The sequence below is a fragment of the Balaenoptera musculus genome, chromosome 3, assembly GCF_009873245.2.
Source record: "Balaenoptera musculus isolate JJ_BM4_2016_0621 chromosome 3, mBalMus1.pri.v3, whole genome shotgun sequence".
Lineage (NCBI taxonomy): Eukaryota > Metazoa > Chordata > Mammalia > Artiodactyla > Balaenopteridae > Balaenoptera > Balaenoptera musculus.
Genome location: NC_045787.1, coordinates 162,940,822 through 162,954,043, shown reverse-complemented (window position 1 = coordinate 162,954,043; position 13,222 = coordinate 162,940,822). Strand labels below are relative to the sequence as shown.

General features: G+C 37.4%; 1 pseudogene; it reads right to left on the bottom strand.

Annotated features, from left to right (window-relative positions):
• LOC118892628 overlaps window positions 1-13,222 on the bottom strand; it is a 95,023-nt pseudogene that overhangs the window by 21,467 nt on the left and 60,334 nt on the right.

Sequence of the window (13,222 nt, the reverse complement as noted above, 5' to 3'; positions counted from 1 at the left end):
ACAAAAAACCTCCAAAGTTAGCAGAAGGAAGGAAATCATAAAGATCAGATCAGAAATAAATGAAAAAGAAATGAAAGAAACAACTGCAAAGATCAATAAAACTAAAAGCTTGTTCTTTGAAAAGATAAACAAAATTGATAAACCATTAGCCAGACTCATCAAGAAAAAAAGGGAGAACACTCAACAGAATTAGAAATGAAAAAGGAGAAGTAACAACTGACACTGCAGAAATACAAAGGATCATGAGGGACTAGTACAAGCAACTATATACCAATAAAATTGACAACCTGGAAGAAATGGAAAAATTCCTAGAAAAGCACAACCTTCCGAGACTGAACCAGGAAGAAAGAGAAAATATAAACAGACCAATCACAAGCACTGAAATTGAAATTGTGACTAAAAATCTTCCAACAAACAAAAGCCCAGGACCAGATGGCTTCACAGGAGAATTCTATCAAATATTTAGAGAAGAGCTAACACCTCTCCTTCTCAAACTCTTCCAAACCATAGCAGAGGGAGGACCCCTGACACAAAAACCAGACAAAGATGTCACAGAAAAAGAAAACTACAGGCCAATATTACTGATGAACACAGAAGCAAAAATCCTCAACAAAATACTAGGAAACAGAATCCAACAGCACTTCAAAAGGATCATACACCATGATCAAGTGTGGTTTATCCCAGGAATGCAAGGATTTTTGACTATATGCAAATCAATCAATGTGATACACCATATTAACAAACTGAAGGATAAAAACCATATAATTTCAAAAGATTCAGAAAAAGCCTCAACAAAATTCAATACCCATTTATGATAAAAATCTCTCCAGAACATAGGCATAGAGGGAACTTATTACCTCAACCTAATAGCGGCAATATATGACAAACCCACAGCCAACATCGTTCTCAGTGGTGAAAAACTGAATCCATTTCCTCTAAGATCAGTAACAAGACAAGGTTGCCCACTCTCACCACTATTATTCAACACAGATTTGGAAGTTTTAGCCACAGCAATCGGAGAAGTAAAAGAAATAAAAGGAATCCAAATTGGAAAAGAAGAGGTAAAACTGTCCCTGCTTGCAGATGACATGATACTATACATAGAGAATCCTAAAGATGCTACCAAAAAACTACTAGAGCTAATCAGTGAATTTGGTAAAGTACCAGGATGCAAAATTAATGCAGAGAAATCTCTGGCATTCCTATACACTAAACAATGAAAAATGTGAAAGAGAAATTAAGGAAACACGCCCATTTACCACTGCAACAAAAAGAATAATATACCTAGGAATAAACCTACCTAAGGAGACAAAAGACCTGTATGCAGAAAATTATAAGACACTGATGAAATAAATTAAAGATGATACAAATAGATGGAGAGATATACCATGTTCTTGGATTTGAAGAATCAACATTGTGAAAATGACTATACTACCCAAAGAAACCTACAGATTCAATGCAATCCCTATCAAACTACCACTGGCATTTTTCACAGAACTAGAATCAAAAATTTTACAATTACTATGGAAACACAAAAGACCCCGAATAGCCAAAGCAATCTTGAGAAAGAAAAACGGAGCTGGAGGAATCAGGCTCCCTGACTTCAGACTATACTACAAAGCTACAGTAATCAAGACAATATGGTACTGGCACAAAAACAGAAATACAGATCAATGGAACAGGATAGAAATCCCAGAGATAAACCCACACACCTATGGTCACCTTATCTTTGATAAAGCAAGAATATACAACAGAGAAAAGACAGCCCTCTTCAATAAGTGGAACTAGGGAAACTGGACAGCTACATGTAAAAGTATGAAATTAGAACACTCCCTAACACCATACACAAAAATAAACTCAAAATGGATTAAAGACCTAAATATAAGGCCAGACACTATCAAACTCTTAGAGGAAAACATAGGCAGAACACTCTATGACATAAATCACAGCAAGATCCTTTTTGACCCACCTCCTAGAGAAATGGAAATAAAAACAAAAATAAACAAATGGGACCTAATGAAACTTAAAAGCCTTTGCACAGCAAAGGAAACCATAAACAAGAGGAAAAGACAACCCTGAGAATGGGAGAAAATATTTGCAAACAAAGCAATGGACAAAGGATTTATCTCCAAAATATACAAGCAGCTCATGCAGCTCAACATCAAAATAACAAAAAACCCTATCCAAAAATGGGCAGAAGACCTAAATAGACATTTCTCCAAAGAAGATATACAGATTGCCAACAAACACATGAAAGGATTCTCAACGTCACTAATCATTAGAGAAATGCAAATCAAAACTACAATGAGGTATCACCTCACACCGTTCAGAATAGCCATCATCAAAAAATCTACAAACAATAAATGCTGGAAAGGGTGTGGAGAAAAGGGAACCCTCTTGCACTGTTGGTGGGAATATAAATTGATACAGCCACTATGGAGAACTCTATGGAAGATCCTTAAAAAACTAAAAATAGAGCTACCATATGACCCAGCAATCCCACTACTGGGCATATACCCTGAGAAAAACAATTCAAAAAGAGTCATGTAGCACAATGTTTACTGCAGCACTATTTACAATAGCCAGGACATGGAAGCAACCTAAGTGTCATTGACAGATGAATGGAAAAAGAAGATGTAGCACATATATACAATGGAATATTACTCAGCCATAAAAAGAAATGAAATTGAGTTATTTGTCATGAGGTGGATGGACCTAGAGTTTGTCATAGAGTGAAGTAAGTCAGAAAAAGAAAAACAAATACCGTATGCTAACACACATTTATGGAATCTAAAGAACAAAAAAGGTTCTGATGAACCTAGAGGCAGGACAGGAATAAAAGAGCAGACATAGAGAATGGACTTGAGGACACGGGGAGGGGGCAGGGTAAGCTGGGATGAAGTGAGAGAGTGGCATCGACATATATACACTACCAAATGTAAAACAGATAGCTGGTGGGAAGCAACCACATAGCACAGGGAGATCAGCTCCATGCTTTGTGTCCATCAAGAGGGGTGGGATAGGGAGGGTGGGAGGGAGATGCAAGAGGGAGGGGATATGGGAATATATGTTTACGTATAGCTGATTCACTTTGTTATACAGTAGAAACTAACATAACATTGTAAAGCAATTATACTCCAATAAAGATGTTAAAAAATATATAAAATAAACTGAAAAACCTTTAGCTAGACTCACGAAGACAAAAAAGAGAAGATCCAAATAAATAAAATCAGAAATGAGAGATGTTACAATAGGTACCACAGAAATACAAAGGATCAGAAGAGACTTCTATGAACAATTACACTCCCTCAAAATGGACAGCCTATAAGAAATTCCTAGAAACATACAACCTATCAAGACTGAATCATGAAGAAATAGAAAATGTGAACAGGCCAATTACTAGTAAGGTGATTCAATCGGTAATCTAAAACCTCCCATCAAAGAAAAGTCTAGGGCCAGCTGGCTTTACTGGTGAATTCTAACAAACATTTAGAGAAAAACTATGATCAATCCTTTGCAAACTCTTCCAAAAAACAGGACAGGACACTTCCAAACTCATTTTACAAGGCCAACATTCTGCTTGTACCAAAACCAGACAAGGACCCCACAAGAAAATTCAAGCCAGGAAGAACATAGATATAAAAATCCTGAAGAAACTATTATTATACAAAGTTCAACAACAAATTAAAGGGATCACACACCATGTTCATGTGGGATTTATTCCAGGGATGCAAGGATGGTTCAACAGCTGTGTATCAATCAATGTTATACACCACATTAACAAAATGAAGGATAATAATCACATGGTCATCTCGACAGATGCAGAAAAAGCGTTTGACAAAATCCAACATCTATATAGGGTATAGAGGGAATGTACCTCAACATAATAAAGACCATATATTACAAGACCACAGTTAACATCATACTCATCAGTGAAAAGCTGAAAGTATTCCCTCTAAGATCAGGAACAAGGCAAGGATGCCCACTCTTGCCACTTTTATTCAACATAGTATTGGAAGTCCTAGCCACAGCAATCAGAGAGAGAGAGAGAGAGAGAGAGAGAATCCAAATTGGAAAGGAAGAAGTAAAATTGTCACTTTTTGCAGATGACATAACACTATACATAGAAAATCCCACAGACATCACCAAAAAACTACTAGGGCTCATTAATGAATTTGATACAGTTGCAGGATACAAAATTAATATACAGAAAAGCTGAAAGCTTTTCCTCTAAGATTAGGAACAAGACAAAGATGCCCACTACATAGTATTGGATGATAAGCTACAACAATTAGGCAAGAAAAAGTAACAAAAGGCATCCAAATTGGAAAGAAAGAAGTAAAACTGTCACTATTTTCAGATGACATGACATTATATATAGAAAGCCCTAAAGACTCCATCATATCTGTTGGAACCAATAAACGAATTCAGTAAAGCTGCAGGATACAATATCAGTATACAAAAATCTATCTCTATGCACTAACAATGAATTATCAAAAAGAGAAATTAAGAAAACAATACTAATTAGGAGTTTGGTATTAACAGATACACACTAGTATATAGAAAATAGATAAATAAGGACCTATTATTTAGCACAAGGAGCTATATTCAATATCTTGTAATAACCTATGATGGGAAATAATCTGAAAAAGGATAATATATAATTGAGTCACTTTTGCTGTATACCTGAAACACAACATTGTAAATCAAGTATACTTCAATTTTTTTAAAAAAGCAAATTAGTAATTAGCAAATCAGATCATATTCTGATTAGATCAAACTCTTGAAACCAGGAATTTCTGTCTGAGAGAAAAGAGATACACATTTACTAGAGAGACTAAAATCCTGTAGTCCTGTGGAAACATCAATATAAACTTAAATTTTATCTTTTGCAAAAAAAAAACAAAAAATTCTCTACTTCAGTGACAAAAAAAAAACCAATCCTATTTACAACTGCATTAAAAAGAATAAAATAACTGAGAATAAATTTAACCAAGGACGTGAAAGATTTGTATACTGAAATTTATAAGGTGTTGATGAAAGAAATTGAAGATACAAATAAATGGAAAGATATTTTGCCCTCATGGATTGGAAAAATGTCCATACTACCCAAAGCAATGAACAATTCAATGCAATCCCTATCAAAATTTCAGTGGCACTTTCCACAAAATAGAACAAACAATACTAAAACTTGTATGGAACCACAAAGACCCTGAATAGCCAAAGCAACCTTGAGAAAGAACAAATCTGGTAGCATAATGCTTCCTGATTTCAAACTACATTACAAAGCTAAAGTAATCAAAACAGTACAGTATTGGCATAAAACAGACATATATAGATCAGTGGAACAGAATAAAGAGTCTAAGGAAAAATCCCCATGCTTATATGGTCAATTTTTGGCAAAGGAACCCAGAATTTACAATGGGGAAAGGACAGTTTCTTCAATAAACAGTGTGGGAAAACTGGACAGCTACATGCAAAAGAATGAAACTGGACGACTATCTTACACCATACACAAAAATCAACTTAAAATGGATTAACTAAATTGGAAGACTGGGATAGACATACACACAATAATGTATAAAAAATAGAGGACTTCTCTGGTGGTGCAGTGGCTAAGAATCCACCTGCCAATGCAGGGGACACAGGTTCCATCCCTGGTCTGGGAAGATCCCACATGCCACGGAGCAACTAAGTCTATGCACCACAACTACTGAGCCTGCGCTCTAGAGCCCATGAGCCACAACTACTGAGCCCACGTGCCACAACTACTGAAGCCTGCACGCCTAGAGCCCATGCTCCACAACAGGAGAAGCCACTGCAATGAGAAGCCTGTGCACCACAACGAAGAGTAGCCCCTGCTCGCTGCAACTAGAGAAAGCCCACATGCAGCAACAAAGACCCAACACAGCCAAAAATAAATAAATAAATTTATTTTTTTTAAAAGATAATAAGGACCTACTGTATAGCACAGGCAACTCTACTCAATACTCTGAAATGACCTATATGGGAAAAGAATCTAAAGAAGAGTGGATATGTGTATAACTGATTTACTTTGCTGTACACCTGAAACTAACACAACATTGTAAATCAACTATACTCCAATAAAAAAATTTTTTTAAATGGCAGACTTGAACATAAGCCTCGATACCATAAGAATCCTAGAAGAAAACACAGGCAGTAACCTCTTTGACATCAGTCTTGGAGATGATTTTTTTGGTTTTGACACCAAAAACAAAGGCAAGAAAAGCAAAAGTGAACAAGTGGGACTACATCAAACTACAAAGCTTCTGCACAGCAGTGGAAACCATCAACGAAATGAAAGGCAAACTACTGAGTGGGAGAAAATACTTGCAATCATATCTGATAAGGAATTACTATCCAAAATATATAAAGAACTCATACAACTCAACTGCACAAACACAATCTGATTAAAAAAAATGAACAGAGGATCTGAACTGATACTTATCCAAAGACATACAGATGACCAGTAGGTACACGAAATGTGCTCAACACTACTACCACGATGAGATATCACCTCACACCTGTTAGAATGACTATTATCAAAAAGACAAAAACTAACAAGTGTTGGTGAGGAAGTGCAGAGAAGGCAACTCTTGCACATTGTTGGTGGGAATGTACATTGATGAAGCCACTATGGAAACCAGTGTGGAGGTTCCTCAAAAAATTAAAAAATCCAAACAAACTTTTTGGCCAACCCAATATTTGCACCCCCATGTTCTCTGCAACACTATTTACAATAGCCAAGACATGGAAACAACCTAAGTGCCCAATGATGGACGAATGGATTTTAAAAATGTACACACACACACATATAATGGAATATTAGTCATAAAAAAGGAAATCTTGCCATTTGTGACATGGATGGACTTTAAGGGTATTATGCTAAGTGAAATAAGTCAGAGAGAAAAATACCATATGATCTCACCTATATATGGAATCTGAAACAAAGAAAGAAAACCCTGGGAATTCCCTGGCAGTCCAGTGATTAGGACGTGGTGCTTTCACGGCCGTGGGCCTGGGTTCAATCCCTGTTCAGGGAACTAAGATCCTGCAAGCCACGCAGCAAAACAAACAAACAAACAAACCAAAAAACCCAAGTTCACAGAAATGGAGAACAGATTGGTGGTTGCCAGAGGTGGGACGTGAAGGTGTTGGGGGGGGTGTGTGTCAAGGGGTGGGTGAAATAGGTGAAGGCAGATCAAAAGTTACAAACTTTCAGTTATAAAATAAGTCAGGGGATATAATGTGCAGCATTGTGATTATAATTAATAATACTTTATTGCATAGTGGAAAGTTGAAAAGAGAGGAAATTTCAAAATTTTTCATCACAAGAAAAAAAACTAACTATGTGTGATGATGTTAGTCTAGTTAACTAGACTTATTGTGCTAATACTTCACAATGTATACAAATATCAAGTCGTTATGTTGTACACTTGAAAGTAATATTATATGTCAATTATATCTCAATAAAAATAAGTAAAGTGACCAAAAAGGAAATAATTAGGGAAGACATAAAAATTGCAGGAATACAGACTGTCAACAAAACCAAAAGCTGGTGTGCTTTGAAATAATCAGTAAAATTGATAAAGGTCTAGTCAAGCTAACTGAGAAAAGAAGGTAGACAGAAGTTAGTAATATCAGGAATGAAAGGAGTGTAAGTAAAATGGAAAAGCATTTGATAGAATCTAACGTCCATTTATGATAACACACTAGGAATAGAGGGGAGTTCAGGCTCTTGAGATAGAACATCTTCATGAAACTTGTAGGCAACATCACAATAGTGAGAAACTAGATGCTTCTTTTTTTGTAAGATAAGAAACTAGGTAAGGAAGTCTCCTCTCACCACTCCTATTCAACACTGTACTGGAAGACCTAGCTAATGCAGTAAGGCAAGAAAAGGAAATAAAATGTATACAGATTGGGAAGAAAGAAATAAAACTGTCTTTGTTGTGTATGACATGATTTTCTATGTAAAATATCTGAAAGAAACCATAACACCAGAGATCACTCCAGGAATTAATGAGAGTATAGAAAGACTGAGAATACAGAAGTCAACTGCTTTCTTATAGACCCAGAGAAATATAGCCAACTGATCTTTGATAAAGGACTAAAAGGCAATTCAATGGAAAAAAGAAAGTCTTTTCAACAAACAGTGCTGGAAATAGTGGATATCCACATGCAAAAAACAAAGAAGTAAACCTAGACACAGACCTTACACAAAACTTAAAATAGACCATAGCTCTAAATGTAAAATGCAAAAGTAAAAAACTTCTAGAAGATAACGTAGGAGAAAATCAAGGTTACCTTGTGTTAATTGATGAATTTTAAGATACAACACCAAAAGCAAGATCCAAGAAAGAAAACAATAAGCTTCACTTCATTAAAATCCCCTGTGCTACAAAAGACAGTGGTAAGAGAATATAAAGACAGTCACAGATTGGGAAAAAAATTTTTGCAGAACACTTATCTGACAAAGGACTGGTATCCAACATGTCTAAAGAACTCTTAAAATGCAACAGTAAGGTGACAAACAATCCAGTTAAAAAATGGGCAAAATTCGGGACACTTCCCTGGTGGTCCAGTGGTTAAGACTCCACGCTTCCAATGCAGGGGGCGCAGGTTTGATCCCTGGTTGGGGAACTAAGATTCCACATGCTGTGTGGCACAGCCAAAAACAAAAAAGGGGAAAAATTGAAAATAAAGCAAGAATCCCTGGGGAAAAAAAATAAAGTCCCAAACATGGGGAAAAAAATGGGCAAAAGATTTGCACACACATCAATAAAGAAGATATACAGATGTTAAATAAGCATATGAAAAGAAACTCAACATCAAATGTCATTAGGAAATTGCAAATAAAACAAATAGATACCACTAAACGCTTATTACAATGGGTAAAATTCAAAACACTCTGAATACCAAATATTGATGAAGATGTAAAGCTACAGGAATCCTTACTCATTGCTGATGGGAATGGAAAATGGTATGCCTACTTTGGAAGACAGGCAGTTTTTTCACAAAACTAAACATACCCTTATCATAGGATCTAGCTCCTAGATTATACTCCTTGTGTATTTATATTTACCCAAATGAGTTGAAAACTTGTCTTCACACAGAAATATGCAAATTAGTGTTTACAGGTGTTTTATGCATAATTGCCAAGACTTAGAGTTAAGCAAGATATCCTTCAATAGTAGAATGAATAAACAACCAGTGGTATATCCATATGATGAAATATTGTTCAGTGATAAAAAGAAATGAGCTATCAAGCCATGAACAGACAAGGAGGAAACTGCTGTTCATTGGTTTGTTATAATTTTAAATTTACGCATTTATGGCTTAAGTGAAGTTGTTTTGATCTACTTGTTTTTGGCTCAAGGAAAGATGTTTTGGTCCAAGAGTGAATTTGTTTACTTTGGGAGGCCATGTGAGGATGACGCCTTCAAAATTGTGCTTATCATTATGAACATGTGGAGGAGTGACAATCATGTGATGGACATTTAAACGTTAAATAGCAAGAATTTGTGAGGACTTAATTTGAGTGTTCAGTCTGGGTAAGGCTACTCTTTGTTAATCTAAAAAGCTCTCAGAAGATCACGAGACACTTGCTCCTGCTGTGGCCAGGTTACTCTTGGATAGCAGTGGAGTTAAACCAAGCAGCAGTCTCAGGAAGAGAAGGGACATATTTGTTTCTGCCTTGGCGAGCCTACTCCTCATAGGCAGTGGTGCAAGCCATGAAATGGTCCCTAGACCAAGCAGCCTACCTTGCCTGCCAACACTAGTGCCTTTGTCCAGCAGGGAGGGACCTAAGCGGACATCTGATACCCAGCTTTTAGTTGGAAGGACTGACGCTATCAAGAACCAATTCATATAAAGGTGCAACTCAACTAAATTTGGACTTTATTTCTTTCATCTTCCCTTTGGCTGGAACAACGGTGTAATTAAACTATCATTGGTTTGGGGTATGTTATTTCTTTACTGGCTTATTAAGAGACATTATCCTATTTGCTACTGCCTTGTGAAATATTACAAATTATAATTCCCGCAGTGAACCTGTGTTAAATAAATTACTGGCAAAGACAATCTCAGTCTCTGAGCATAATTTGCCTGAACGAAACAGGAAACTTAGAAGCATATCGCTAAGTGAAAGAAGATACTCTGACAAGGCTACATACTGTATGATTCCAAGTATAGGATATTCTGGAAGAGATAAAACTATGAGCCAGTAAAACGATCTTTGCTTGGGAAAGATTTGGGGGTTTGAGGGAGGGATGAATGGATAGGTGAAGCACAGGGTATCCTTAGCAAAGTTAAACTATTCTATATGATATAGAAATGATGGACACATGTCATTATACATTTGCCAAAACCCCTACATTGTATAACACAAAGAGTCAAGGCTAATATAAACAGTGGACTTTATAGCATCGATATTGATCCATCAATTGTAACAAATGTACCATAATAATATGAGATGTAAAAAAAATAGTACAAACTGTGTGGATGCAGAGGGGTCAAGTGGGAACTCTCTGTACTTTCTGATCACTTTTTCTGTAAGCCTAAAATGTTCTAAAAAACCGGAAATCTCACTGTTTCATATCTTACAATTTTATAAATCATTTATAAGCATTATTTAAAATTAAGAGAAATTTATATACACCATACTTTCCTACCTAGTAGTCTGTTTTTAATTAACTTTTGCTACTTTAAATTTATTTTTAAATTAATTTTAACTTTTCTACATAGGAAATCATTCTAAATTTAATTCTTTAAACACTATTGGGTATAAAACTGCAAACTGTAGAAAGTGAAAAACTTCAAATGTCTTTCTAACTAAAAGGACAAATGACATCATAGTTTGTCCCTCCGCTATATTTCACACTCAGGATATGGTCAGGAATGAGTACCATATTATAATGCATTAGGGGTTTGCATTCAATCCATGAAGAAACCTACTAGGATTTTCAAAGATTTCCCTAAGTTTGAGTAGTTTTTATCATATCAATTAAAACAGAAATTCAATAGTTTTTTTCACTCATCAATACAAGTAGAAATTCACTTGCCTTAAGAATTGTACAGCCTTTTAAATATCAAAGTTCTCTAGGGACAAGCACATACAAAAACTGATCTAGACAGGCTGGAGGATTAACCAAGATGGCGGAGTAGAAGGACGTGCTCTCACTCCCTCTTGCGAGAGCACCAGAATCACAACTGGCTGCTGGACAATCATCGACAGGAAGACACTGGACTTCACCAAGGAGGATACCCCACGTCCAAGGACAGAGGAGAAGCTACAGTGAGACGGTAGGAGGGGCGCAATCAGAGTAAAATCAAATCCCATAACTGCTGGGTGGGTGACTCACAGACTGGCGAACACTTATACCACAGAAGTCCACCCACTGGAGTGAAGGTTCTGAGCCCCACATCAGGCTTCCCAACCTGGGGGTCCGGCAACGGGAGGAGGAATTCAAACAGAATCAGACTCTGAAGCCTAGTGAGAATTGATTGCAGGACTTCGACAGGACTGGGGGAAACAGAGACCCCCCCTCTTGGAGGGCACACACAAAGTAGTGTGCGCATCGGGACCAAGGGGAAGGAGCAGTGACCCTGGGGGAGACTGAACCAGACCTACCTGCTGGTGTTGGGGGGTCTCCTGCAGAGGTGGGGGGTGGCTCTGTTTCACTGTGGGGACAAGGACACTGGCAGCGGAGGTTCTGGGAAGTGCTCCTTGGCGTGAGCCCTCCCAGAGTCTGCCATTAACCCCACCAAAGAGCCCAGGTAGGCTCCAGTGTTGGGTTGCCTCAGGCAAAACAATCAACAGGGAGGGAACCCAGCCCCACCCATCAACATTCAAGTGGATTAAAGTTTTACTGAGCTCTGACCGCCACAGCAACAGTCAGCTCTACCCACCCCCAGAGCCTCCCATCAAGCCTCTTAGATAGCCTCAACCACCAGAGGGCAGACAGCAGAAGCAAGAAAAACTACAATCCTGCAGCCTGTGGAACAAAAACCACAGTTACAGAAAGATAGACAAGATGAAAAGGCAGAGGGCTATGTACCAGATGAAGGAACAAGAAAAAACCCCAGAAAAACAACTAAATGAAGTGGAGATAGGCAACCTTCCAGAAAAAGAATTCAGAATAATGATAGTGAAGATGATCCAGGACCTCGGAATAAGAATGGAGGCAAAGATTGAGAAGATGCAAGAAATGATTAACAAAGACCTAGAAGAATTAAAGAACAAACAAACAGAGATGACCAATACAATAACTGAAATGAAAACTACACTAGAAGGAATCAATAGCAGAATAACTGAGGCAGAAGAACGGATAAGTGACCTGGAAGACAGAATGGTGGAATTCACTGCTGCGGAACAGACTAAAGAAAAAAGAATGAAAAGAAATAAAGACAGCCTAAGAGACCTCTGGGACAACATTAAACGCAACAACATTCGCATTATAGGGGTCCCAGAAGGAGAAGAGAGAGAGAAAGGACCCGAGAAAATATTTGAAGAGATTATAGTCGAAAACTTCCCTAACATGGGAAAGGAAATAGCCACCCAAGTCCAGGAAGCGCAGAGAGTCCCATACAGGATAAACCCAAGCAGAAACACGCCGAGACACATAGTAATCAAAGTGGCAAAAATTAAAGACAAAGAAAAATTATTGAAAGCAGCAAGGGAAAAACGACAAATAACATACAAGGGAACTCCCATAAGGTTAACAGCTGATTTCTCAGCAGAAACTCTGCAAGCCACAAGGGAGTGGCATGATATACTTAAAGTGATGAAAGGGAAGAACTGACAACCAAGATTACTCTACCCAGCAAGGATCTCATTTAGATTTGATGGAGAAATCAAAAGCTTTAGAGACAAGCAAAAGCTAAGAGAATTCAGCACCACCAAACCAGCTCTACAACAAATGCTAAAGGAACTTCTCTAAGTGGGAAACACAAGAGAAGAAAAGGCCCTACAAAAACAAACCCAAAACAATTAAGAAAATGGTCATAGGAACATACATATCGATAATTACCTTAAACGTGAATGGATTAAATGCCCCAACCAAAAGACATAGACTGGCTGAATGGATACAAAAACAAGACCCATATATATGCTGTCTACAAGAGACCCACTTTAGACCTAGGGACACATACAGACTGAAAGTGAGGGGATGGAAAAAGATATTCCATGCAAATGGAAATC